The sequence below is a fragment of the Rhinolophus sinicus genome, linkage group LG02 (assembly GCF_036562045.2).
Source record: "Rhinolophus sinicus isolate RSC01 linkage group LG02, ASM3656204v1, whole genome shotgun sequence".
Taxonomy (NCBI): Eukaryota; Metazoa; Chordata; class Mammalia; order Chiroptera; family Rhinolophidae; genus Rhinolophus; species Rhinolophus sinicus.
The window spans coordinates 125,179,421-125,204,943 of NC_133752.1; the positions used below are offsets into that span (position 1 = coordinate 125,179,421).

Here is a 25,523-nt window from a genome sequence, read left to right on the forward strand (position 1 = left end):
GTTTTCCTTTTGCTGCTGAGACAGCTTGCCTAAAATTTTGGAAGGTAGGTTTCAGTTGTTATTTGCATTCTTTCCCTTCTAACTTAGACTTTCATCCCTTCCAAACACATTCTCGTCTCTTTTTAACTAAAAACAAATGAGTCTCTCATTCTTGTTAATGAGTTATGGTCTCTGGCTTTAATGTTAGAAAGTGATCTTTCTTAAGAAAAATTCTAACAGCAGTACAAAGGATCTATTAGCAATTGTTGGGGGTATGGTCTCCCTTCCATGACTGTCACGGTTATATTGTTTGATGTTGTGGAGTTGGCATTGTTTTCCTGATAAAATGCATGCTGCAGATGGTGGGCAGCCAAATCTTGTTGAAATAGGCAATTGTAAGATGGACTGAATCCGGAAAAGCCTTCAGCCAGTGCAGTGAAGTGGTTATATTATTTTATTGGGGTAGGGAGAATATTTTGATTTGGGCCCTGAAAGACTTGAATGATAAACCAAAAAAGCTTCACCTCATCTGTACACTACATTTGACGGAGATTTTGCTGGACACAATACTGCAAATTGTCTTCTGAATTAAAGGGTATGAAAATGAAAGTGGCCAATTAAAGGCAAATCATCACTGTTCTCAAGACAGGTAGTGACTGACTTTGTAGGTAAGTCGTGCTTTGATGATTATAGCTGTCGTTTCCCTTTTAATGCAAAATGGAATTCAAACAGACATCATCAACAATGATTTGTTCGGTGAACCGGCCAGCTCCCTGCTGGCCCTTTTCATTTGCTGTTCCCCTGCTTGAAGCGAGCTTCTTCTGTTGTTTTGCATGGCCAGCTCCTTCTCAACAGTCTAGTTTCTGCCCAAATGTCTCCTCCTTGAAAAGGACTTTCCTCTCCCTTATCTAAAACAGCATCCATACCCTCCCCATTACTCTATGCTTTTATTTCAGTCATAACTCCTGCCACCATGTGATATTATCTCATTTATAAATTTGATTACTTGCTATTGTCTGTCTCCTCTAGATAAAACACATATTTATGAGAGTAGGGATCACATTTGTGTTTTCACTGTCTCCAATGCCTGGCTCAGTCAGTGGTCAATAAATTTGTGTAAATAAATAAAACAAAATTTTAAAAGGGTTTGTGTGTGATATCTCTTTTAAAAAAAAACTATCTTATGTTATTTTAACCAGGCACAAAAAAAAGCCGTTGATTATTTTATAAAGCGTTCTCTTACAACCATACGAGTTCGAGACTTTGCTCTCTTTCTACCAGTTTTTGAAAAGCAGAGAACTATATATATTTTTGGTAGGTATTTGGTTTGAAAGAATTATTATCAGGGAACAAAACAGTGCTTTCCATAAACAGGCAGACAGAAATAAATCCATTAACGATAATGCATAATCATATAGTTGTTTTTCATTTGTTGTTTCCCTCTAGTTGGGAATTAAAGCATAGAAACGTATCATTAATGTCAAGTTATGGGGGTATTTGGGGTTACCATTATCATATTATACAACTCTCTATGTAACATTCCTTTTCTCAGTTGCTAGTATTTGTTTTGAGTCAATTCTCATTATTCAATCTATTTAGCCTGTACTGAATCTTTATTGATCTTTTTTTCATAGAAAAGAAAAAAATCAATTTTCTATTATGTTTGTTAAACAGGTAGAGTAAGATTGCAGTGGGCATGACAAATGAAGCAATGGATAATTATTTGCTGAGACGTTCAATTTAATATAGTAAAAGGAAACAATGAATAAGATAATAAATCACCACTTGATCTCTATTAGCACTTCTGTTTATCTTGAACATCCCAAAACATGCATGTGGCTTCCAACGTTAAAAAATTTAAAATAATTTTTTAGAGAGGAAACAGATATTAACAATATTAACAATTTAAATTTCTCATTTTAATATGTCTCCAATGTACATGAGTTAGAAAACCAAATGAGTACAGGTACTAAAAGATATTTTACCAAGGAATCTCTCATACAAGCTGAGGTTAACTACCTCTGCCCACCTTTTAAATATAGCACTTTCAAGGCAGCTACATTTAAGGTTCTGTCGTTCTTATGCTTTTGACTTATTTAGGAGCTGAAGCTTATATAATTTTAATGTTCAAGGATTTATACTGTTCATTACTTTTAAATTCTGGAAAACAACATAATGCAGAAAAGAATCTGTTGCATAGTCTTGCCATTTTATAACTAGACTTTCGTTTTTCTAACAGAGAAAAACTGCCTATCTACAAGGGGAAATTAGGCAGAGGACATTTGCATGCATTTATTTAATGCACCTGTTAAACATCCATTACGGGAAGATTACTGTATTAGTCACTGGAATACAAGGAGTTATGGAAAACAGATCACTGCGTCCAGAGCTTAAAGTCAAAAGGGGATGATGACATATCTGTGAATCCTTTGATGACATATGTGATGATTAGCAAAAAGTTTCTAAGACTTTTCTTGCAGGAGAGGAAACTTTATGAGAATGTGGAGTTCCTATGAGAAAGCGATCTATATGAGCACATAAGTGTTTGCCAGGATTAAGTAAGTAGGATGGGGCAAGAGCTTGCACATGGGAGCCATTTTAAAGCAACAATGAACTTCGTTTATAATGACATTGAGCCTATTATTAAAACATGGGCGGCATTCAACACAATTACTTCTAAAATGTGACTACAGCTAACACAGGCGAGTGCTATTGTTTTCATTGCCCTCAGCCTGTCTAAAAAAAAAAAAGGATACACTGTGTTCTCTCAGTAACTTGACCCACAAGAGCTGGGGGGTTGGGGGACAGTGAAGGCAAAGAGAGCCAGTAAAACGTGTACATTTGCCTGAAATTTAAGACCAAGCTTTGTTGGGGCGAGGTAGAAAACACAGACCTCTGGTGTCTGACTCACTACTGGCACTACCATAAAGCATACCTAAGAGACTGACCTGGTCATTCCCACCTTTGGTGCCTCTTGCTGCCAGGGGAAGTTCATCGCTAGGAAGTCAGAGGATGGGGGAAAAATGGAAAGGCTCTGTTGTCTCCAGACAACCCCCAAACCATACTTGTGGCTGGTGCCCCCTACCCTGGCTGTATGTTGGAAAAACCTGGAGAATTGTTAAAAAATACTGAGACCTGAACTCCATATCAACGATTCTGAATCAATTTAATTACTTTGAAATAGGACCTGGGACATTGGTTGGCACTAGCTTCCCATGTGATTCTAACATGCAGGGAAAGTGGTTGATCACTGTTCTAGGCAAAGAAGTAAGACATGCTTCCAAGTAAAGAGGTTGGGCCAAGCCTTATTCTTTTAAAAATCCTTTCAAACTATCATTGCATGACTTGACCCCCTGAATGCTTTCCTTCAAATTTATTTGAATCTGATTTCTTATAAGAGTTCAAGGCATTGGGAAAAGAGGCAGTGGGTATATGTGTGTCGTTCACACTGGACTTCTCAGCCTAGTGGGAAATCCACTTTTGATCAAAGAACTCAACTTGGAACAAATCAGGACATTAGCTATTTAATATTGGAAAGTGATAAAGGACATGAAACTAAATGTATTTCAGGGATTGCAAATTTTCATGTTTATGAAATAAATGAATAACCAGCAAAAAATCTTGGTGTGCACATTACTTTGGCCTGTCAGAGAAAAAGAATGTCTTTATTATCAAACAGGCCTTGGTGTTAAGTGTCTTGGAGTTTGTGGGACTGTTCTAGATATTAGAAGTCTTCAGGAAAATCACAAATGAGAAACACATTGTAACACAGTCTGGATGTTCCAAGCACATGTGTCTATAATCTTGACCAAATCCTTGGAAAGGAAAAGCTGCAACTAGATTTTCAAGATGCCTACGTTGGGGGGTCTGGAAAGTATTAGTAGACAGGGGAATGAACAAGAGAATTTGTATGTGGTAACAGTCAGATCATGCTCCTGCCTGCTTGCCACCATAGCTGCACATTGTATTGTCCCTTTTGATTCTTTATTTGCAAAGGTGAATCCGCCAGGTACACACATTCTAAGTCTTACTTCTTTATCTTTGCCTTGCTGTAGTGCTGAAAAACTCCAGTAATGCACAACAGAAGGGATTGGATTAGAAGACTTGGGTTTGGATCCAGGATCTGCTGCTAACCAGGTGAGGAAACTTGGACAAGTTGTTTAAACTCTGAGCGTCAGTGTCCTCAAACGTAAGATAAAGTTAATTTTAAAAAGCCCTGCCATGGCTAACTCCCAAGTTTATTATAAGACAGAACATAAGTTGGGAGAAATTTAGTGTGTGCAACTTGCGAAGTACTGTGAGATGGGGCAATATCGGCATTATTAAGGTATCAACTTTGCAAACTCCTTTTTGAAAATCTATCATGAAAATAGTAACTAAGTCACCTGTGATCTAATGCTATATAACAAATTACCCCAAAACTTTATTATATTTATACAACCTCAGGATCAGGAATTTGGGAAGGGTTCAGCCAAGTGCTTCTTGATTATATAATTTCTTCTGCTTGCAATCAGAGTTCTGCTGGAGCTTCTTCAGTCATCCAAAGGCATGACTGGGGCTGGAGAATTTACTATCAAGGTAATTCATTCCATGTCCAGCAAGTTGGTGCTGGCTGTTGGCCTCAACCCTTTCCATATGGGTCATGGGGCTGCTTGAGTGTCCTGACAGTCTGACAGCTGGCATCTGCCATACTAAGCATATCAAGAGACCATGGTGAAGTTTCATTACTATTTATGACCTAACCTTGGAAATGACACACAATCTCTTCTACTTTAAGCTCTGATCCAAAGCAGAAGGTGCTACACAAGAGTGTGAATTCCAGTAGGTGAGAATCATTGGAGGCCGTCTAGGCAGCTCACTACTAACACCCAGCTATTTGTATTTTTCTATAAAGTAGATTATCAATTGCTCTCAGCTGTAGTTTGGTAAGGACATGAAAAAGAAAACTCTGTGAAATCTGTCTAAAGTAAGGCTTGTATGAACTGTCATAACAAGCAAGCCAAAGCAAGAGGATACCTCGAGGAGAGCAAACCAAATTGTAAAAACACTTGAAAAAGAAGTTTGAGGAATAGTAGAAATTACCAACAGTATATTGCTTTTTTTTTTTTTTTTCAGACTAGGCTAGCTCACAAATAGCTCAAAAGTGGTCTGTATTCAATGGTCTTATAATCAAATTTAGCTTCTAATTGAAGATAAAATATTTGCAACTACACAATTAGCTATCATTTGAAGATAGCATATGCAGTAAATTTTTGATTAAGCAGGCTTTACTAATGATTTGACTGTTCCCAGATTCATTATCTACTCCGCCCTGGCTTTGCTCTGTATTGCAGGCAACTGAACTCTGCCAATGATACCTCGCAAACTCCTTTGCCAACTGCTTCTGGCTGCTTTCTGCTAATGGGAGGCATTGGCTGGAGATTGGAGTGTGGGACAAAGAAGCCAGGGTATTTTTTTCCCTTTCCTCTCTACTTCAGGTAGCTTCTCTATCAATAACTATAGCTTCTCCATATTTTCAACTCCCACCAGAGAGCTGCCCTTCTGTGGTCCTAGCTCCTATTGCACAACCTCTGTCAAGGGCTGGCTTTCACGATGAGGCATTGACTTTTATGTTTAAATAACCCCTTCTCTGCCCTTGGGCTTCTTGCTATTGCTAGCTCCTGTAGACCTTTTAGCTCTTCTAACACCCACTACTAAGCTATCTGATGAGTGCTCTATTTCCTAACTGATAATGGTAAAGAATAGATCACAGATGACCCCAAATCTTAAACCAGGTCATCAAATGTCAATCTAATTAAAATTATGTGGAATAATTAGGTAGTTTAGGATCTCGACTGGAGTGTAAAGATTCTGATACAACTGCCAAAGAATGGGACCACCCTTATTGAGTCTCAGTGATTATGTGTATGTGGGGTTTGTTGGACACGTAGAACAGGAAGAAGAGAAGAATGATAAGTGTTGACCTTAAATTAAACAAAAAGTCAGCTAGATATTTCTCCAACCAAAAGAGTTTATTCAGGAAAAAGAAAGAATTGCAGTCTGGAACATGTAGCCATGGTGAACCACATGCAAGTCCACCACTTCAAAGAAGAGTAAGTTCTTTTATAGACAGGAAGAGGAAGTTTATAGACAGGAAGAGGACGTTAGGAGGGCTATTATAACCACGGAGTTCTTCCTGTAGGGCTTTGCGAGGGATGTAGGAGTAAGAGCTCCCCTTACAGACCCTCCCAATTCAAATCTCAGTTGAGGTCTTTATTAATTTTTTCAATTGGTCACATATAATAAATATACCTAGACTGTACAAACAAGTTGCTCTAAGGCAGGGGTGTCCAAACTTTTTCCAACATTTTTCACCAAGGGCCATATGCGGTAAAATACACAGTCGGGCCACTCACTCGAGGTGAAGTACGTATTGCCTCACCTGGGTTATTTAAGTAAACTAAATATATTTTTGGAATTTGCTGCGGGCCAATTAAAAATGGATTGCGGGCCGCAGTTGGCCCGTGGGCCGCAGTTTGGACACTCCTGCTCTAAGGGCTCAGAGGAAGAAAAACACATTTTGCCTCAGGGATCTGGAATGTGGATATGGAGGAGGGAGTTCTGAATAGGACCTTGATAGATAAGTAGATATTGAAAATGTAAAGATGGGGATGACAATATTCCAGAAGTGAGGAGGAGCAGAAAGGCAACAATAAAAAAAGACGAGAAATTTACTTCTTTATAGAAAAATGTCTAGTTTGACTGGAATACTAGAAGCAAACTGGAATGGTAGGCTGGGTCCAGAGAACTGAGGGCTTAAGTGATATTTTAAGAGTTCCAGTTCCTATTTTTCATATACCCATGGATTATAACTAGTGTAGAAGTGACAGTTCTGGTTTATGTGCAACAATATGATGGTAGGGACTTTGTATTTTGTTTATCCCATTCTGAAGTGCCTAATAACATAATTGGCATAGTAGGTGCTCAATAAATATTAGTTGAATGAATTAATGAGGCACAGTCTTTGTATCATAATTCACAGAACTATAAAACTTTCATTCATGAAAGGATAGGGCACATACTAAGTGAAGGACATTATTTAAATGTCTTCCTTAAACATTTAACAGAACAAAGCACAGCATTAAAAGAACACTCTAACTACATTATCAAGATAACTGCCAACACCTCTCAAAACGTGAGTTTTGAAGCACATGAGTCTGTGAGACCTCGAAGATCATTTAGTACAATTCATTTTTAGCACAGTCTGGGCTTGGGTTCAATAGGATTCAACACTTATTTATCCCTTAAAAAATGTTCATACTAAAATGTGCCCCTAAGCAGGGGTTAATGGATCTTCAAACTGGAATGTCGTTCCAAACTTACACAGCTGCTCTGAGTAAAAACACCAGGCTCCCAGATGCCAGGCTGTGTGACAGAGCTCTGGCACCAGCTGAGTTTGCTCTTCATTATTCCATTGTCTCACAACACACCCAGAAAACAAAGCTCTATAGATGGCTGGTCGTTTTCCTGGCTCATGAAAGAGCAAGGGCCCAAAGGGCAGTGCTTGGAAGAAATCCACCTGCGGGTAGGGACTTTTAATTGAAATCTCAAATACACTTTAGAGCTCTGGACTGCCATTTCATAGAGCAATTGCTATTCTTCCCCCACTGGGCACATCTTTACCCTGATTTCTGTAAGGATGAGAAGCCATTCCTAATATGCCACAGCCTGGTAAATGTGGTTACAGTGAGACATTAATAAATCCTGCCTTTGGGAAAACTGTTTCTGACCATGGACGCTTGCTCCTAGTCCATCCAATTCAATTAGTGAGATTTGGGTTTGTCTTCTTTCAGTTTCTAACTTGATCTGTTTTTAACAAGTGGCTAAAAACCCCACAACAATGAATATGAAGAAAGTTTGCATTCTTTGTTTGTAGGGGAATGTCTAATTATCAAATAGTGTTTCAAACAGGTGTTCTTTTTTTAAAAAAAAAAAACAGAAGTTTTCATCATAAGGGAATTTGATCTTTGGATTGCCCTTGACATTCTGTAGAGAGAGAAAAAAGGTTACTCTGGTAATTGTGTCTGTGAAGGAAGAGAGAAAGAAAAGTTTGCATGGTGGTAGCTTGTTAAACTATTGCTAGAGTTCTATATTATAGTACTTGGAAAACAAAGGGTTTTTTTGCGGTTGGTTTTTTTTCCCCCCCATTAATGAGTGAAGATCATAGATGGAAAATAGTAACACTCTAGGGATAGAACTGAAGAGATATTTTTAATTCTTACTCTTACCTAAGACCAAAAGATTGTATTTGCCAATCGCAATGTTTGGCTTAGCAGTAAAGGAAGTACTCAGAAGATGTCACACTTGAGAATGGGTCTGGTGGGATTCTGACTAGAGCAATTGACAAAGATTCTGGAAATCCAGTGCATAAGAATGTCCTAGAAACCGTGGTCATGACCAGAGGTTCTTCTCATCATCAATTATCACATATAATCCTAATTAAAACTTTTAAATGTCTGAGACTTGCCTGAAGAAAACTTTTACATTATATTTCCCCCATATCTATTTCTGTTCAATTTCTTGCCTCAATACGTGGGGATAAGCAGAGGCTCAAAATTATTGTCTGTTGAAATTGATACCCCCAAGCAGAATATGCCTATTATTAACCTGAGTAGAATATGAGTAGTAACCTGAGTAGAATATGCCTATTATTAACCTGAGGGCCCTTAAAGCATGGGCAAAATTTGATTTATAAATAGATGGAAGAAGGTGTACTTTTTAAAATTTAGAAATCCATAGCATCACTACGTATACAATTACATTATACCTTGGTAAATTGTTTCAGTGTATGCAATTTTAAAAACCACCTTTAATATTAATTTATATAAGGAAACTAACATGAGATTAAAATATTAAAAAGAGTTTACAGCTTAAATCTTAAAAAATTTTCAGTTGTAGAATAGTCAGAAATAAAATACAGCTTAATTTTTATTTAAAATCGGCTGATTCTCTTTTAATATATTGATTCTTATCACCATTATCCCATCATGTTCTCAATAACATTTGCTTACTATTCTTGTTTTTTCATGACTTCCTTTTTGGATAAAATTATGCTTATTCATAATTTTTAAAAAACTGAAGCAATACAGACAAGTAAAAACAAGTTTTAAAAATCCCACTACCTAGAAATAATCATTACTATTACTATTGAAATGGACATTAGTCTCCACATATTTCATGTGTGACAGAGAAAATAAAAATATGAGTTTATATTTCTAAATTAATTATAGATTTCCAAGACTGGGTTCCCTGAAGCAGATGCTAAGATGGAGTTTGGGGAGCAAGATACTTATAAGGGATCAACACATGTGAAGGGAAAGGGGAGGAAGCAGCATGGGCAGAGAGAGAACTCAAATTGTGATGTAGGCCCAGGAAAAGCCTTGCCCAACCCAATGGGGAGCCCTGGGGCAAGTAATGCCTATGGGGGGTCCTGCATAGAGCCCTCCTATGTCTACTTGATTAGGCAATGCAGACTGCTCCCAGAAAGAGTGTGACAAGGGCAAGGTATCGCCATGCAACCATGGCTGCTCTTGAAGGAGCTGGTAGCCTCAGGCTGTCTAGTGCCCTCATTTCCCTCTTTTGGGCATCAAGTCCTCCCTTGGAGGGGAACCCGGACAGCACATCTCCATGCCTACCACAGAAGGAGTCTGTCAGTCAGAAATATTGTCAAGAAACCAATTCCTTCAGTGGCCTTATCAAGTCCAGACATTAAAGCATCTCCCAGAACGAGCTTATGTAACATCCAGCAACTTCTTTAACAACTTGATTGCCTTGTAGTTTTAGAAAGTAATCCATGTCGCTATGGCATATGGAAGTTTTTCATTAATTGTCTGCTGCTAAGTGCTTTTTGTAAGTATTGCTTATGTTACATAAAAGCATTGGTTCGAAATGAGAAAGGACCTGAGAGCTCATCTTGTCCAGTTCCTCCATTTTACATCTGGAAACACTGGCTAAGGGTCGTTTTCCAGGTGGCAGAACCAGGGCAAGAACATGTCTCCTAATTCCTAAAGTAATTGTAGTTTTATAAAAAATAAAGTGGGGTTTTAACTCTACTAAAATGATGAAAATATACCCTCAAATCTTAATCTCATAATATTTACTCCTAAGTAGATGATCTTTCAGAATTCATAATGATCGTTTTCATTATAAATACTGTCATTTGAATAGGTGATTACCAAAGAATGAAACCATCTTAGGTGTTATCTTTGATGAAAGACGTGAGCTGTTAGGTTGGTATAAAAAATTTAGCAACATCTGAACTCTATAGAAACTCAGCATTTTCACAAATTATATTTCATCTTCAGTTTAGAGTATCATTGTGGGAAATTTTAGAAAACTGGGATTACATTTGAATCTATCTTCTGGTTTTCTAAATAAGACATCGGTAGCTAGCTATGTGAAAATTAAAGTCCTAGGAAAGAAAAAAACCCTAAAAGCCCAGTCTTGATGCTTATGTATTATGTATTTTTATGGCTACAATGTAGAGGGAAAATACCCTGATGAGTGTGTGTGGTGAACTAAAGGGTTGAGGGGACACCAAATTTAACACTGAGTATTAGGAAAGATACAAGATCAGATTAGTCTGTCACCCCCTTTACAATAATGCTTCCCCTTTGGATTCCTTGAGCAACATAGAAAAATCCAAGACCAGTGTATTCCAGAGAATCTTTGGAGGTTCTATCAATACCATAATGTTTCAGATTTTATGTGAAAATATTTGAGAATCCTATCTCAGTATCTGTGCCCTTTCATCACCATGACAACCAAGGGTATATTCAGAGAAGTCAGTGGGTACCTAATATCTTCTCAGCAAATTCTGGATACATGGGATTTCAGAAGCCTCATCTTGTCTCATGAAGTTTTGAAATCTTGTCACAGCTGACACTAACCCATAAGCATCAACATCTTGGTAGTTTTAGGATTTTTTTCTTTTCTAGGATTTTAATTTTCACATAGCTAGCTATCGATGTCTTATTTAGAAAACCAGAATATAGATTCAAATGTAATCCCAGTTTTCTAAAATTTCCCACAATGATACTCTAACCAATGTATAGTTAGTCAAGGTTTTGGTTCCATGTGTCAAAAACTGAACCTAAATGGGTTTAAGGCAAAGAAAGAGAATTTGTTTGCTCATGTGACTGGAAAGTCTAAGCAGTGATGACTTTAGGCATTGGGATATCCAAGTTCAAAGATGTCTTCATTAATCTACTCCCCTTTCTCCATCTCTAAATTCTGATTTCCTCTGTAATAACCTCAATCTCATATAGGCACTGAGTGTTCCCAAAATACCCACCGGCAGCTTTAGACTTACACATACATACTTCTAAGTAGCAATCCCAATGAAGGGAGTGATCCTTTCCCTAGATAACTCCAGCAAAGTCCCGGGAAATCTCTAATTAGCCTGATTTGAGTCATGTGCCCCACAGACAGGGAGCTTGGGGTACAGTCACCACTATCCAAACCAACTAGGCTAAGAATGAAGGAAGAATGATTCCACAAGGAGACACTGGGCATTAATAAGGTGTTCACTAAACAGGCATATAATTTGGATTGTCTCTCATGAAGAATAAGCATCAAAACAAACAATATGCAAATTTTACATATCGACCAGAGGAAGGAAGAAACATTCTAATCCAAAAGCATGCAGGTTGAATGACAGAACATTATACAATCTTGAATAACCACAGAAACAGTATTATATGGAGTGGTTGTGATTCTATATATCCCCTGAAGCCACATTATTGTTTACTAGTATTGTACCACATTTTAATTTCTATTAGTCAGATCACTTTTCATTTCAAGTTAAATAAATCCAGTTAAAACTGGCCTAAACAAAGGAAGGAAATTGTTAGCTCATGTAAGAGAAAAGACAGGGCTGGCTTTCAGATAGAACTAGGTCTAGGACTCAAACATTGTCATTTGGATCTTGTTTCTTTCTCTCCATATCTCAGCTCAATTTTCTCCATATTAATTTCAAAAAAGTCCCGAGGCAAAGCTTGCCATCTCTGATTAGTATAACTTGAGTCATGCACCATCTTTGAAACAATCACTGGACTGGAGGGATGTGGTACTTCAGGTGGCTGAACTCCAGTGAGGTGCTCTTCCCGGAAACCAGGAGCTGAAGGCAATTTTGTTCAAACCACATAGGCAGGGATTAGGGATTATACAAAGGAAAGTTAGGATGCATAACCCAAAAGAGAAAAGAAGATTATCTCCTATATAAGTATCCTTTTCATATTTTGCTAATACACATGGTATATCATCCTGGAAATGGCCAGAAAGGATGATATCAATGGTTTAGATAGAAAGATTTGGTAAGACTTCAATAACTTTTCAGCCACATAAGGACAGGGATTTTTAAAAAGTGCAAAGGGTGAAGCAGCAGCCTCTGGGTCACCAATGACAAAGAAAAAGCTTTCAGCATGATATACACTTAGAATCTTTGATCCCTGTGGCTGCTCTGACAAATCCATTTCCATCCTTGAATTTTACTGTCTTTCCATTTGACTATAAATGCAGCTACTGCCGCTCTGTTTTCACGCCATGACTTCAGGTTTGGTGTCTCTATTGGTTTCTCAAATCCTAACCTACTCAGTCTTGTGATTCTTTTTCATCTCTAGGTATCCTGTCACCCACACCTGTCCCTCTAGCTGCAGTTCTTTGATATTTCAATCCTGCTACCCCACAATTATTCCCAGGTCATCCTGTCACCTCTCTCTTGCCTCCACCTGCCTATGGGCAGCAGAAATCATTCTTCCTCCTGGAACCTACATGTTAGTATCTCTTTAAAGTCAGAAAGGACTTAAACGTTTAGGATTTTGGCAGGATTACCCTTAGGGAAAAAAGAAAATACTTCTTTCTTATGCACCAAAGTGCAGACACCATGCAATGATATAGAGAAATGTTGAGGTGGAGAAGAGGGAAGTTGGAAGCATTAATGTGCTACAGCCTCCGTCTTCACAGACATATCGGAGTGAGAAACAGATGTCCAGAGAGATGGAGGAAAAGGCTGCAGAAACAGCTGTGGAGAAGTGGTAGGTAATCCTTCAGATCACTGAAAATATCACTGAGCTGCTGTGAGAGCCCAGTTGAGGTTACATAGCGTGAAAGTGTGCTGCAAAAGGAAATACACTGCATTTTCCTTCTCTTAGTATTTGAAGACCTTTTCATATTTGTACATTTGTGCATAAACTTCAGTTGAATGGCATAATCACCTTCTAGGCTAGTAAAATCATCAAGGAGTCAATGACAAATTGAGTCTAAAACTAAGTTTGTGATCTTCAAACATTTTTGATCAAAAAGTTGTATAGAAAAACCAGAGACCATTAACACTGTTTGTTTGTTTTTGTTTCTTAAATTTTAGAGCTTATAAGCTTATAGTTATTTACCAACGGTTCTTCAAACTTTGTGTTCATCAGAGCAATTCTGATCCAGTAGCTCAGTGCTGGAGATGCTGAATCTACATTATTAAAAGCCCGTGTGATTCTGTGACAGTTGGTCCCCTGTTGAGGCTTTAGAAGCCCTGGCCTTTGTGGAAGGATAGGCATAGTATCTGTCAGTCTGTAGTCTCTGCTCAAATTTGCCCATGCAGTCACTTTTACCACTAATTTTCGCCTGAGGCTGAAGGGTCATACTTACTCTTCTTGCATTGCAGGGAAGGACTGTATATTTCACTGGCTTGCAGAAATGGAATAAGGTTCCTAGTAATTAGCAAAGCAGTTCAAATGGTAAACTTTATTTACAAAGGAATCAAGATGATAATGAGCAAAGCTAAAAGCCTCAGGCATCACATTTTTAATGTTTGGATGACAGAGGCCTTTGATAACTGATTGCATTTTATCATGACAGTCTCATAGGGAACTTCATCTTGAAGGATTGCCCAAATTCCTACACATGAATTTTCTATAAGTGATAAAGTAATCGTAGAGATAATGGCACATTTTACACACAAGAATTTATTATGATATATGTGACTCTTATAATATGAAGGGGGACTCTGAGCTATAATTTAAAAATCTAAGAAGGGGAAGCTGCAACTGTGAGGAAACATTTGTTATGAACTTAAAATAGTAACGTGAATCATCTGTCTAACGTCTCTAGCTGAAAGAAAGGTAGCCTAGATCAGGGGAACCTTTGATATCTCAGGTTTCTAAGTGCAGAACAATCAGTGGAAAGCTGTGCGTGCTCCCTACAGTGAGAAAGTAATGGAATTTAGATTTCAGGTAGGAGGAAAAAGAAGATACGTGATCTGGTTCATTTTTTAAGGGGATGAACAAAAATCATTTTACTTCATCATTTCTGAGTGCATGCATACTGCTTTGCAGGGTTCCGCTTTGACCCATGTAAAATCCAAAGGGAAGATAGAATACATAGATGGTCGGAGACAAGCGATGGAGTGAAGGATGGGTGGAGACAGGATGGGAAGAACGGAAGGATGTGATATGCTCTTCTTCCCCTCAGCTCCTAATTTAAACAATTAAAACCAAATAGAAATTTCCTGTTATAATTCACTCATTAATTCAATGACTTATTTTACAATCTTTAGTGCACTCCTATTATGTGCTGAGGTTAGTTAAGCTCTTATCTAAGGGGTCACATCCTTTCCTCCTCTCTTTTACAAGTGAGAAAACAGAAATACAGACAACACAACTAGTGCAAAATTGTATTGTTAATACCAATAATGAGAGAGAGACAGAGAGAGATTTTAATATGAAACATATATGACTTAACGAATTCTATAAGCCTTATGTGATGCTGAAGACTTGAATAGTTGTGCAATTTATGATATGTCAACTAAATGGACTATTACTCAAGCATTAAAAATGTGATGTAAAAAAATAAAGAATGTGACAAATGCTTATAATATTACAGAAATTTAAAGAAACAGGAGGTAACACAAATATGTATTAAGACACTGTGAATATAAAGGCAAATTAAACAAAATACTAACTTTGGTTGTATGTAGGTTGGTATGAATATGAAAATCCCTTCCCTATCTTTTTCTCCTATTTTTATGTATTTCTAGATTTCCTTTTATGAAAACAAAACATCATATAAAAGAAAACTATGTATGATCTGCTAGAGAATGTCTAAATTTGGCTATATATTTTAAACATACACCACTGCATGGTTCTTTAGACTTTTTGTTACTGGTATTTATAAATACCAGTTTCATATTCTACCTTTGGGTTTCCTGTAGCCTTTGAACCCAAGTGTACATAACATAGCTATTTATCTGTTGTTTGTACACCTGTCTGTCAATGAACTATCATCCCATAATTATTAACTAATAGAAGACAGAGCCACAGATTAGCAGAGATTATAAGATTATGGTGCAGCAATTTTGCTCTCTCTCTCTCTCTCTCTCTCTCTCGCTCGTTACTCTATTTTATAATGAAATTCTAATTTTAGAAAAAATTCCCTGAAGCACAACATAAAATAAAGTTTTCCAGTGATTTTTGGTTTCTTGAATTAACCAGTGTCCATGTGTGTTAATGTGTGGGTTTCGTGATGTGAATTAAACATGCAGAAACATGCTTTCCAATAATACTTGAGAAATTTAACATAACAGTAGAAGGTGAAGATAACCGTTATCTGGCTCAAGATTCCACTGAGTCTCAGGACTTCGTTTGCTGTTCTGTAATAAGATCAGTGAAAACTCATTTGCTTATTCCAGGTTGAAAGTTTGTGATCATTAAGATGGTGACTTGAGCCACCTATACATAGGATATTTTTAAGTGGTAGAGAATTTTTTTTCTGAACTTAATAGGACAAATATTTCAAGTACTTGGAATATGGTCATTCATATATATTTGTGGGACTCTATTGTTATCCTACCACCATGGCTGGAGCCTAGTAAATATCTTTAAAGTAGACGTAAACTAATTTACACTGTTTCTATCCTAATTAGTTCAGATCAGCAGGGTTTTATTACAAAAGCAGTATAGAAAAAAACAGAAAAAAAAACAGGATAAAGGTGTTTGTACTCCATTGTATGTGCATGAGTATGTGTGTCTGAGTGTGACTCTGTGTTTGTGAATGTGTGTGTGCCTCTCCCTGATGTAGGGCAGAGCACTGATGGCACCAAGAGTGGTTTGAGAGAACTTTAGCCTTCTTTCCCCATTTCCATCAAACGCTTTTCTATATTTTTCATATATACATGATAGATGTTTCCTTAATCTTATGAGAAATGCTATGTAAATGCAGCTTCACAGTTTGTCTTTCTTTTCTCTCCAACCGTAACACTCGTGTTATGTAAGTAAAAATTCTGAAGCTCCCTACCCAGGTAGATGAAGGGACTCGAGAGACTCTTCTTGCAGAGAACGCTGGCTTCTGTTATCTTCCCTTGGACACTAGGTAGAATTTAGCACACCATGGATCCATTTTTGCAGGAGTAGACATCCTACTCCCAAACCGCAATTATGAAAGAAACCAAATTACTCGTAACTCTGAATCTTCATCCTGCTAACATGGTAAGAAGGGCAATATAACTCACTAGTGATTTTTTTTGTCAGGGGAAAGGCAGGTGGGGCTTCTCATCCCTTAGAATTCCACAAAAATTCAAGAAACTTATAGAGTGCCCCCCAAATGAAAGGGTCCACTTCAATGCATAATGCTGTCCACTGATTTCATTAATTAATTTATTGATTCTTTCAACAAATATTGAGAACTTATTAATGGACAGGTATTGTTCTATGCACTAAGGAAACATCAATGAGCTGAACGTTGCCATCCAGGCTCACTTGTACCTTTGCAGGTAGGCAGCCCTGTGGCTCGAGTGCTAAGTTGGAACACTGGTGGGTTTGTTCATGCTGCGTGGCCCAAGCTCAAGGTCCAGCGTCTCTAAGTCTGCTCTGCATCCCTTCCCCACTGACGTCTTCCATCCTTCAGACAACACTGTCATTCTCTTTCTTCCTTTCTCTTCCCATTTTTACTCTCTTCCTTCTCCCCATTCCATACAAAATGCCCTCTCTTGTTCTCCCTTCCTCCAGTATGTTTCCCCTCAGAGAACTAAAGCCCAGGAGGCATGTGATCTTACCTGTAAGCCACATTTGCTTTTTGTCCTCTAACACAGACCTCCTCTCTGGCAAGGTGGCGCAAAGGTCTGGCTTGGAAAACAGGGTGTGGGGGCAAGCGGCATGGAAGAAAGAAACGTGTGTTTGCATGACAATAAAAAAACGTGAGGGAACTGTGATAAGGTCCTAGAGAGCCTTTGCTTTCTCAAAGCCAGTTCACTGTGGCTTCCCAGGGACTTCTTTTTCCCCCCAAGCTCAGTCTGACCCTTTAGGAAATTGAGTTTAAGTTTGTTTTTATAATAGGTCAAAGGATTTAAGTCAGAGCTCATGAACTTTATCTCAGTTCTAACATTTGTGTGATACTAGGTCTTATTTCTGTAACTTGCTCCAAAGTAAAAATGAATGGACCGAAAATATTCTGGGTTTTTAAGAGTCTATTTTTCGTTCTGTTAAAGCCTCCTATATTCTTTATTTGTTGCTAATTCCCTACAACCTGGACACATTTAACACAATTATCTAGGGATCAAAGCAATTGAATGTAGGAGAATAACATTTATGGGTGTTCCAGCAAAAGAAAAAGTGTATCTGCTTCATTTATACGTCAGGTAGGAAAAGTATATTTAGTCACTGAGATAAGGGCAGATCAAACAAATCGTAAGAAACGTCAAGAATACATGATACTCAAAGCATTCTGCGATAGTTTAGCTCTTTCAGAGTCAAATATTAAATTCTGGGCTTGTGAAACCAGCAGTTATTTGAAGTCTAGACATCGATGAGCTGATGTGAGAAGGAATATAATTTGGTCTTGGAATGGAATACGAATAGTAGCGTGGACAAATGAGGGGTACAAACTCTATAATTTGCTCAATTTTCTAAACCATCTTCACAGCGAGTTTCATGGAACATAGCATTTAACTTGCACTTTGGACGGCTTTGGCATTTCTATACTTGAAGGTGACTATTGATTACTTGAATCCTAAACCATATGCACTCTCTTTTCTATTTTCCCTTTTTTTCCTGGTTTCTGGCTCAGAAGAAAGCCTTGTGAACATAGGCGGGATCTCTGTCTGCTAAACGACGTATTTCGGCCCTGGATAAACAGTCCCTTACCCCAAACACTTCCTTGTCTGGCTTGTTACCTGCATGTGCCCCATACAATCCCCTTTCCTACACTCCTTGGTAGGAATCCAGTTTTCATTTCAAGTCCTAGACATTGCAAAGAGTCATATATGAAAACAAAAGAAAAATGCCTTTAATGCTGCTTGCTGGCTAGGACATTTGGTAAGTTTAAAGATTTATTACCCTCAAAGGCAAATGTTTCAGAGTTCTCTTTTCAAATAGGGTTTCCATGGAAATCTTATGTTTGCTTTAGAATTATTTGTGTATTAATCATTTACATACTGCTGGATTTGTGCCTAGGAAGAAACTCCACAACTCCTTGTCTGCCATGGTGGCAGGTGGGAAAAGGTGGGGTGGAATCGCTGATTTCATCTTCTGTACATATGGCAGTGGAATAGGTATTCCAGATCAGACAGTACTAACTTTCCTCCCAGGGTAATATTTTTAAGTGTCAGTTTTTGCTGGAATTTGGCCTGCAGAGTGTTACTTACGTTTTAGTAATAGTACCTGAAATTTCTTACATTTCTAAATAATTTAACCAATATTTACTGTATTTTTATGTGACAGGACTGCTTCCTAAGATCCTTTGTAGAAAGGAAGAAAAAAGAAAGCAGGGGATGAGAGGGGAGAAAGAGAGGATTAAATGTGATTAAGTGGATACAGTGCAATTAACTTTTCTAGGTACTTTCATAAGGAGTCATTGTATAGATCGATATAAGTGGTTAGATTTATGATATTACTTATATTTTTGAAAACCTATTTTGAACATGAGAGCAGAGCCTACAATTTCACACAAGAGTCTGAAATATTAATTTACATGAGTAAGTACATTAATCAGCCTCAATGTCAAAATGACCTAGGGCAAGTGAATACAATAAAGCTGAAATATATCAGACTTGCCTTTTCAAAATCATACTTAATAATTAAAAACAACTACTTCTCAAAGCAAAAAAAAAAAAAATCCAATTTCTTAAATAATTTTAAGTGCATGCCATAAGCATTTTTCATCTAAAAGATAAACAAGGTTTTCTTTTATTATTTAAAATAATACTATATATTGACTTCTTTCTATGTACCAGTGAGTATGCTAAGGTCTGTACCATCATTCCTTCAGTTGTTACATCCTGAGATACAGTTTCCTTCACTTTACAAGGAGAAGTCTAAGTATCTAAGGTCTCTTGAGTATTGTAGACCAGGATTCCAACCTTGGGCTGCCTAATCCAAAGTACACACTCTTGCATTAGCTGTCTTACAGCTTTGACATGCATGTAGCATTGAGACCAGAAAAGAATGAAAGATGTTTGAAAGAGGAAGCATTCAGAGCTTTGTGCCTAAGTCAACAAGGTTGAACTAATTACAGACCAAGTTCAAGCAATCAGGAGCTTGTCAACTCACCAAGCCCAGACAAAACCACTGAAATGGAATGAATGGTGAAGAGAAAGCAGTGAGGGAAAGTAACTTCATGAGAGGGAATGTTTATATCTGACTTCTAAGCCAGTGAGGAACATAAGGCAACATCAGTTTATTTCAAAAACACAGAGTGTATCCTACCGTGTTTCCCCGAAAATAAGATCTAGCAGGACAAGCAGCTCTAATGTGTCTTTTGGAGCAAAAAATTAATATAAGACCTGGTCTTATTTTACTATAATATAAAATTGGGTCTTATGTAATATAACATAATATAAGACCAGGTCTTATATTAATTTTTGCTCCAAAAGACTCATTAGAGCTGATTATCCGGCTAGGTCTTATTTTTGGGGAAACAGGGTATGTGCCCAGGAGAGAGGCAACTGCCAAGGATACAGAGATGAGATTTATGGGGAAAAAGATAGTGTGTCAGTTAGGATTCCTTCGGTTGCAAGTTATGGAATTCCTGACCCAAACTGGTTCAAGCAAAAGCAGAGGATATTGAGATCTTAATTGAGATAATTAAAATATTTAAAGGGCCCTCTGGTTTCAGCCATGGCTTGATTTGGGACTCAAACATTGTATTACCAGATATTCTTCTATCTCAACCCCCAGCGATTTCAGGCTTATTTGTCTTTACTTTGTCCTACAGTGAGAGGTTGAGAGAAATCAAATAACCTCATAGAAGGACAAAATTTCTGGAACTGAATCTTATTGGCTCTGATTTGCCTGCCTTGGGTGGACGGGTCCATGAAGCAGACACTATGGCTAAGGGGGTGAAATGGACCCACTGGCTTAGCCCAAGCAGGTACAGCCTGCAGCCTACAGGGCGTGGAGTTAGCACGGGAGGTGAGGAGATGGAGACTGGACAAACCAAAACCAGGATCTTAATGTCACAAGAAGAGGGAATCACTTTAGGTGATAAAAACAAAAGTTCACTACCTGTATGTAAATAACTATTTCAATGTGACTAGTCATTTAATAAGGGAGTCAAATCAGAGGGCCAGAAGTTTCTAAGTCGATTAAGCATGCCTTCTATGTCTTGAAGATAAATGGAAATAGGTCAGGAAGAATAGGGAAAGTTACGGCAGTAGTAAAAACAAAAATACAGGGTAGTCTTGGGGAATGTAAGGACTGCGAGACTGGAGATCTGGTTGTTGAAACTGTGTAAGAGACAGAAGGAAGGAGAAGGTAGGGATGAATAAGAAGGTCTGTGTTTGCTTCGTGAGGAAGATCGTGACTTTAGGCTTGAGTTACTGAGTAATGAGGTTCACTGAAGTTTTTCAAGCAGTGCCCTAAGACAAGAATTGGCAAACTTTTTCTGTAGAGGGCCAGTTAGTAAATATATTAGGTTTTGCAGGCCATATGGTTTCTCCCACTTGCCTCTGCCACTGTAGTGTGAAAGCAGTCATAGACAATATGTAAATGAATGAGCATGGCTGTGTTTCAATAACACTATTTATGGACATTGAGATTTCATGTCTCAGAAAAATAGTCTTTAAAAAAATTTTTTCAACCACTGAAAAATGTAAAAAGCATTCATAGCTTGAGGACGGTAACAAAATAAAAGTAAAAATGATTTTAAAAAAGAAGAGGTAGGCCAGATTTAGCCTGTGCACCTGGTCATAGTTTGCCAACCCTGTTCTAAAATGATCAATTATGTGTTTCCAGATTACATAGAGAAAATATAAAAGAAGCATTAGAATGAAAAGAGAGGAGACAAGAAGAGCTATTTAAGGAGACCATTGAACGAATCCAGGTTGCAGCTTGTACACTGTAGATGAGCAATTGAAGGTGTTGATTAAGAAAGGTGACAAGGTAGCCTTTGTTACAGACTTAGGCCCATCAAAAATATCAACCTGGAATGGTTAGAAAGAGGGTGGGGTGGAGGCTGATGATTCAAGCAGGGAAGAAAGGAGTAATACAGTAGTCCTCCCTTATCTGCGGTTCTGCTTTCCGTAGTTTCAGTTACCCACAGTCAACCATGGTCCAAAGATATTTAATAGACAGTTCCAGAAAAAAAGCAATTCATAATTTTTAAATTGCAAACTGTTCTATGTAGTATATGAAATCTTGAGTCATCCTGTGCCATTCTGCCTAGGACGTGAATCCATCCCTTAGTCCAGTGTCTCCACACTGTACACGCTACCTGCCCCTTAGTCACTTAGTAGCCCTCTCGGTTATCAGATTAACTGTTGCTGTGTTGCAGTGCTTGTGTTCAAGTCACCCTTATTCTACTTCATAATGGCCCCAAAGCACAAGAGTAGTGATGCTGGCAATTTGTACATGCCAAAGAGAAGCCACAAAGCTGCTTCCTTTAAAAGGTGAGTACAGTACAATATTTTGAGAGAGAGAGAGAGAGAGAGAGAGAGACCACATTTACAAAACTTTTATTACAGTATATTGTTATAATTGTTCTATTTTATTATTAGTTATTGCTGTTAATCTCCTAATTAATTATACTTTAATACATTGATTAATAATGCCTTATTTAATAAATTAATTAATATTGCTTAATTTAGAAACGAAACTTTATCATAGATATGTATAAGAAAAATATAGTATATATAGGGTTCAATAAATACTATGTGTGGTTTCAAGAATTCAATGAGGTCTCGAAGCATATCCCCTGCGGATAATGGGGGACTACTGTACAATCCTAGAGGGCAGAATGTATTTCTTGAGGCTTGAGGGATGTGGCTGGGGGTCAGCTTTGTGGTGGAAATATAGGAGGTGCTAGGAGCTCAGGGCTGGGGGAGGTTGTGGACAGCTCTGTAGATGCTTGGACTCCATGGTTGAACTTGGCACCCAAGGAATGGACGCTGTTAGGAGAGGAGATGTTTTTCACCTGCTCTTCAGTGTTTTGGAGAAGAATCTCAATGGTAACTATTATTAACTGAACATCAAAAGTCTTCCCTCTTCTCCTAGATTTTATTAATCCTGTTTTTCTTTAATAATTTTAAGAGAAGAGGAAGCGTCTTTAGAAACAGACTGAGTTGAACTTTCTACTATCTGGGTGGGTAGATCCTGAGTCAGATTAAATTTCAAGAAATGTGATATTTTCTGAGCTCTAGTGTTGTGGACAAATCACCAACAACTAATAGGGTATTTGAATTTTTGCTAAAATTATTTTAACTGAGAGATTGCCCTGCGTCTCTCTGCTTACTGATTCTAATTAGTTGGAAAATACTACCGGATAAGCAGACTTGATCCTTAAACATGTCCAACTACGTATAGCAGCAAAGAAGCATCCCTGCCATCTTGAAAATGGAGTCATTGTGTATGAAGTGAGAAAGTGAAAAATCACTTGATATAAACATGACCTATCCTGGAAAAAGAAGATCCAAGCATGGGTCCTTCACTCTTTGAACCAAAATAGAATCCACCCATGTAAGTATATCTGTAACTGAAGCATTCATGTATAAAGACTGCATGCTACAATGAATATATATATATATATATATATATATATATATATATATATATACAATGAATTCATATATAAAGACAGCATGCTACATTGAAGCAGTGCTACAATGTATGCAGAGTTTCTTTGTAAGGTAATTTATTAAGCAGAGAAGAATTCATAGACACGATGTAAGAGAATGCTTACTACAACGCATTTGGAACTTTCATTCCACTTGTAGTATTCATTACATTAAAGTAAAATTCAATAGGATTTATATAAATGAATTATTTCTGAGATGTTTGTTTTTTTCAAAGGGCCTATTCAATGAAGTATTGCGAATGGCCACTTAATCATCCAACTGAGGCACATATGTAGTACTGTGGAAACTAACATAGTTTGCTCAAGGCTACTCTATTCATGTAAGCCCTGGAAGTAAATGGAAATTTTTAAGATTCTTATCTTAGCTCTCATCTCTACCATCATCTCCCTTTGTTTTCTCTCCCACAATTTATACGAACATATGCACCTTTATCGTTTTGGGTAATTTCTGAAGAAGGAGAAAAATCTCATTCTGCTTAATATGTTATTTCTCCTGTACTTGGAATGTTTCTATTCCTTCTTTTTTTTTTATTTGAAAATAGTTTATGAGTTCAATAACAGAGATTGGACTAGATGTTTGGGAAATAAAAGAAAATAATAAGTAAGCGAAGTCATAGTCTGAAATGGTGGTAATCGTAATTTGGACAAGGATAAGCATCATTAGCATCAGCCTGTGACTTGGTAGAAATGCAAAATCAGGTCCCAAACTTCACCCAACAATCTGTGTTTTAACAACCCCTCCAAGTAATTCGAATTCACATTCAAGTTTGAGAACCATTGGTGGAAGGAGAGAAAGACAACCAAATAGATTTACAAAACATTCATAGACACAGACAATAGTTTAGTGGTTACCAGAGGGTAAGGAGGGAGGGGAAGTGGTAAATGAGGGTAAACGGTGTCAAATATATGGTGATGGAAGGAGAACCGACTTTGGGTGTTGAACACACAATGCAATATACAGATGATGTGTTACGGAATTGTATACTTGAAGACTATGTAAGTTTACTAACCATTGTCACCCCAACAAATTTTAATTTAAAAAAATATATAAAAATAAAAATAAAAAAGATTTACAAAACATTCTGATAAGGTGAATAAGAGTTATGTATAAATTCCTGTTGGAGCAGAAAGGAGGAAGCTCCTAATCTCTTCCACATTTTGTTTAGAAAATACATGCTCTGTCTGCAATGTATATCTTTCCAAGGCATCTCCCCGTTGCATAAAACCTTTCACTGCTCCCCATTGCTTTTAGGTTCAAGACTCCTAGCATGCCATTTGAGGGGTTCCAGGATTTGGCCAGTCTTTCTAGTCTCATCTCTTGCCACTCTATCAACATTGTTCAACTTGTAGTAAGTACACATACACATACCCCATACTATTTTCACTTCCCCTCTGTTCAGAATGTCTTTTCCTCATGCCCCTCCACAATATTAGGCAACATTAGGACTCCACTAAGGAGACATTTTCTAAGGGAAGTCTTTGCTAACTTCGCTATGGCCATCACAGCTCCAGCTCTGTATAACTCTGTCACTGAATTGATCACATTGCATTGCTTCTCAGTTTATCTGTCCATCTCTGCTACCTAATTGTTACTTCCTGCAAACAAGAATGTTTCATATTCATTTTTGTGTTCTTAATGCTGATACAGTGCCTAGCACCAAATGTAAATATAAAAAGTATTTAATAAATACATTTAAAGAAAGGAATATATTTATTTTGTAACAAGTTCCCATAATACGTGATTAGCCTCTCAGGTAAGTGTATTTTTGTCTTCAACTCCAGAATTATTAGGGAAGTCCATGGATTTCCAAGTTCTTATGATTTTCAAACTTTTTGAATCAAAGATTGTTGGAAAATTACTGGAATACATTTTAAAATAAGAATTTCAAATATTTTCATTGATACTAATGACCAGATTATTTATAACTTTGGTTGGAAATTTTTCTCCAGATATTTGATAAAATGCTTCACTCTCAGTTGTCAGAAGACATTACCCAAAATAGAGGAGTATTCTTGTTTGAAAAGGACATTGTTAAGTGACTCGCTCCATATCTTGTCATGTGATACCAACTTTAGGGTTCTCTGCAAGTCAGCAGCTTTGTCTCTGTCCTCTCTACTTAATATTTATTCAAAGAGTTAATGGATACCTATTATATGCTAGAAATGGAAAGTACAGTACTACAATATAAACAACATGTATTGAGAACCTATGTGGTAAGCATCAGGAATACTACATACATACTCTGGATGTTAGTTCTACCCGTAACTCATGAGGTCAGGACCACGATAACTTTGTTAACAGAAATATTAAACAAATTTGCTTAAGGTCACAAGCCTAGTAAGTTACAGAACCCTAGACATAAACTCAGTTAGCTGTGATAATATTATGCTCTAATTACTGTTTATTGATCTTCTTGGCTCTCTCCTAAGTTTCATGGAAAATTGGTTAGGTATAT

General features: G+C 37.4%; 1 long non-coding RNA gene across 1 annotated transcript; it reads left to right on the forward strand.

Moving 5' to 3' along the window:
• The first annotated feature begins 234 nt into the window (after window positions 1-234).
• Window positions 235-5,625, forward strand: LOC141568536 (uncharacterized). Its single transcript, XR_012491682.1, has 3 exons — window positions 235-647; window positions 4,035-4,116; window positions 5,313-5,625. It is a non-coding gene; the product is annotated as an uncharacterized LOC141568536 (long non-coding RNA).
• Window positions 5,626-25,523: the final 19,898 nt, after the last annotated feature.